At 37.1% G+C, this 4,266-nt stretch overlaps 1 long non-coding RNA gene across 1 annotated transcript in view; it reads right to left on the bottom strand.

Annotated features, from left to right (window-relative positions):
- Positions 1–2,825: 2,825 nt before the first annotated feature.
- Positions 2,826–4,266, bottom strand: part of LOC103147868 (uncharacterized) — a 3,785-nt gene continuing 2,344 nt past the window's right edge. Inside the window, exon 2 of the long non-coding RNA XR_477294.2 lies at positions 2,826–2,942. This is a non-coding gene — a long non-coding RNA (uncharacterized LOC103147868). The remainder of the gene's footprint in view (positions 2,943–4,266) is intronic.

Raw genomic sequence — 4,266 nt, 5'->3', positions numbered from 1 at the left:
GGGGGCGCGCCCCCTAGGGGGAGCTCCCCACAGTTTGGGAACCTCTGGATTAGAGTAACGCATTACTGATGTGTTGTTGGCATAACTGTTTGACATTTCTGCTCAAGCTATTTACTAATCTGTCAGGTTTCCGATATGCATCCCCCCCAGTGACAGACTCGTTTCTACGCCCTTGGATACGGTATATTCCAACGTACTATGTTATGCATTACTACAGAAGAGCAAACCTATCGTTACAAATATCCATAAACAACTAACTGCCACAACAACCATTGTAATGTCAAGGTTGAGTTAAGAGGTGGGTGGAAGTCCAGCCCATACCTTCATATGGAGAGGCCATATAGCCTATCCTACACCAGACAAGAGCCAAAATTTTGAAACAAAATACATTGTTTGTGGAATAAAAACACTAAATGTTTTCAACGATCAAAATGACTGAGTGTGTGTTTGTTTATGTGCTTAATGACAACATTTTTAAATAAAAATCAGCGAATAAGTTTCAGCTTATAAAAATCAAAGCATATATTGGAGAATAAAAAACAACTTCCAGAAGGAAAGGAAAGTCATGAAGGAAAATTTTCAGATATGTCAAAAATCTGAGATTTGGACCACAACTCTTTAATCTTTAAGAGTTAATATAATCCACAGGAAAGACGTAATAATACCAACCTAATATGTACCTGAACTTGTCACCTTATTCTTTCCTACTCCACTCCGCTGTTTCTCATCCTCCTCTTGCATCTCTTTCTCTTTCTTCTGTCCCAATGCATCAATCTCCTCCTCAACTTTCTCACTCCTACTCTGGCTGACATTATTCTGTCCCTCTCTTCCAACTCCATAACCACAGCTGACACTGTCCTTGACTGCAACTTAACAGCAACAATGATAAACCTTACAGCACTTGTGCAAATAATTCATCGTGATAGAACAAAAATACAACATTACACCAAATGTTTTTGTTTTGCAATAATGAAACATATGCCTTTTTCTGGTCAATCAGAAAATGTCTGCCCTAAACTTTAAAAAGTACAAACACACCAAGACTGGTTAGAGTCTTAGGATGGTGATTGGTAATTTCATGGCCAACCAGCTAGTCATGCTGATTGGTCAGATAATCATGCTGATTGGTCCAGTGTCATCATGATCTTGGCCCTTCCACCACATAAAATATCTGTTATTTTGGCACATTTGGTTCCATCCCGCACAAAGTTTTGTTGTTTTTCTCCCCTACCCATCTCTCTCTTTTTTTTTCCTTTAGGCATTTTGACTAATTTAACCCACTGCTCTTTCTTCTTTTCTTTTTTAAATTATGTCTCCTATTAGTTTGCAAAATTTCAGACTGACCCCTTCTGACATTTCACTGCCTACAAAGCTCCAAAGTGACCACAAGGGTGGCTGTGCACAGCAGCACTGATGCACTTAATTTATGGGGTTTAAAAAAAAAAAAAAGGCACAGGCCGGTTCCGTCTGGAACAGAACTGACATCACTGCATTTTAAAATGGACGCCAGTCTATTTGTAGTTCAGTATTCACAGATTTTTGAGTGGACAATAACTCCAAATTATATGTGGAAAATCTACCTATTTGTGATTTTTTTTTTGTTTTTTTTTGGTAGAGCATATCTAAAATATTCCAAAGACAACACAGCTAGAGAAGCTGAAACTCCTATGCAAAGCTACTTGACACGCCATTGGCTGGTGTTTTCAAGGCAGCCAATCCATGAGAAGATCATTACATTGATTGGCTGCACTCCAATGGCGAAAATAAGAACACAGTACACATCAACTTTTGCAGTAGTGGAAAGTTTTCACTGTGCATATTAGTGCATATTAAGATAAATTTGATGTTAGCTTCCCTAACAAGCATAAAAAATAATTTGATGATGCTTGATGAAAACTAGACGAGTCTTTTAATGACATATCCCAATTAATATGGAGGAAGCCATCTATCCCCAGTATGACTCCCAATGAAACTGTAGGCAGAGTCATAATGGTAGTGGTAAATAAGAGGGTAATGCTAACACCAGAAAACAATCTTTAACTTAAGACACCAAAATATCCATATAATTTTGATTATATAAGTAGTTTGTATAGCTTATAAATATGACACAGTTTATAAATAAACTGATATCTTAATGATTATGTATGACAGGCAATATACTCTAAACTAATTTTGTTGGAGATTAGAGAGAAAAGACAGTAACTCTGTCTTAACAAGATGGAAATATGGTTCAAAATCGAGGAGAAAAGAAATGAAGTTGATGTTTTTTAAAGATAACTAAAGTTACACAGAATGAGTAATGTAATGTAAAATATTACATTACTCATTTTTGTCACTTTAAAAGAAATGTAAATGACTTGTATAGTTTCTTAGATATGCATAGCTTATCAAATTGCATTCTGTTGCAGTAGAACTTTGATTCAGAGTCTATCATGATTGAGTGCCAGGCCACTGTTTAATGCATCTCATCACTGGTATTATATTGTAAGATGTATTTTATTGATTACAAAGCTGATAAACCCACCCTGGACTTGTTAGCTGTTTTGGGATAGTTATAGTTGTGTTTGGAGTTTATTGGTCTGTAACTACTTCTCAAGTCAATAATGTTAACATTATAGTAGCAATATCTCCCTAACATTCTGAATGTAAAGACATTTTTCTATAGACGTAATGACTAATAAGGGTAAACAAGTTCTATAATTTTTCCGTTGTCAAGTAAAAGGCATCAATATAGGTGTGATTAGAGTTCACACCACAGGATCTTGCAGATTAAAACACCAGGATATTTGTACTTACAGGTGAAGACTATCTCACGAAAGGCTATCTTTTTGCTGTTGTCCAAGGTTTAGGGAGGTGAGTGTTTTACGCTTGACTCTGACTGAAAGCAGTTCTCTAGTTGTCGTCCTGTTGTAATACAGTCTGCACTTGGGGCAACTGACAACCTTTAAAAGCAAAAAGGAAAAAGAAAATAAAGGTTACAAAAGCTTCAACCACTTTGAAATTGTTTGTGCGGCAGCACTTTGGGTACTATGTGTAAGTTAGTGTTTAGAAGACCTTTAATCAAAGTTTCCATTTTAAAGCCCCAAACCTTCTGATGGCCAATCCTCCCCTGGTCCAATTACTGCAATGTAATTGGACCGCATTTTGTGAAAATGCAAAAACTTTTCACAAAATGTGAAGTTTTCACATTTTATGAAATGCAGTTCACAAACAAGTGTGTTTATTGTAAAACACAGTTGTTATGTATATTATAACAAGTGGTCATATATGGATTTAGCTATTCTATATTGATTAAAAATTTGGAGCACAGCTTACAATCCATAAAACCTGTATTTCATGCATTAGGATTAACTTTTCCCAAAAAACTTTGCGTTTGTTTTCTGGTTTTCATTGACCCAATATTATGTTTCATCTACTCTATCAAACAATAGTTTAAATGTAAATGGAAGAGGCAAAAAAAAAAAAAATAGTTTTCATTGTGAATAAAACAGAAACTGTTTTCACTAAACAGTTGTGCTTATAGCACCAGGTTTTTAGAAATAACCCAATCCTATTTAAATCAGTACAAATGTAGAAGATAGTGAATAATATCATATAGGGGTTGCACCAAGTCGACTCGTCGATTCTTTTCTCTGCACTGACTTTTTTCTGGGCCAGTCGACTAGTCGCAATTACATGACTAAACAGATTTTTCCCAGAAAATGAAAGAAGGTGGACTAGGTGAGTTCGTCAGAAAGCTCAAATTGTATAAAAATGTAAATAATTTAATAATTACAAACTGTAAATTACAGCATAGGCTACCGCAATAGGGGCGTTGCGCGACGCGGTGGTTAGCGCGGCGCCCCGCATATACAGAGACTTTAGCCCGCGGTAATCAGGAGTCCGACTCCCGTCCTCCATTCGCTGGGCCCAGGCCTCTCTACGCTCTCTCTGCCCCCTTACAGTCAGATCGTTGTCAAATAAACTAGTGCCGAAAAAAAATCCTTAAAAAAATAAATAAATAAAAAAGACTACCGCAGTAATGTGTTACAACACGTCATAATGCTTTTTTATCCATCCAACTGATCAGCGTCACCCTGCGTATTGAAGCTTTTAACCTGGCAGCTTTACGCTCTTATAAAGATATGGTTTGACTACATCTGGAAACTAAGTCCAAGCTCCATCCTCAGGATCTGATAGAGGCGATGTCGGCCACCGTCCGCATGTCGGTTCAGAGAGCCGCTGCTGAGTCAGCAGAGATCATGCTGCGCATCGGGCGGAGGAGCA

The sequence above is a fragment of the Poecilia formosa genome, unplaced genomic scaffold (genome assembly GCF_000485575.1).
Source record: "Poecilia formosa unplaced genomic scaffold, Poecilia_formosa-5.1.2 Scaffold191, whole genome shotgun sequence".
In the NCBI taxonomy this organism is placed as follows: Eukaryota; Metazoa; Chordata; class Actinopteri; order Cyprinodontiformes; family Poeciliidae; genus Poecilia; species Poecilia formosa.
The sequence above is the reverse complement of the archived record's forward strand: the minus strand, read 5'-3'. Positions and strand labels throughout refer to the sequence as shown.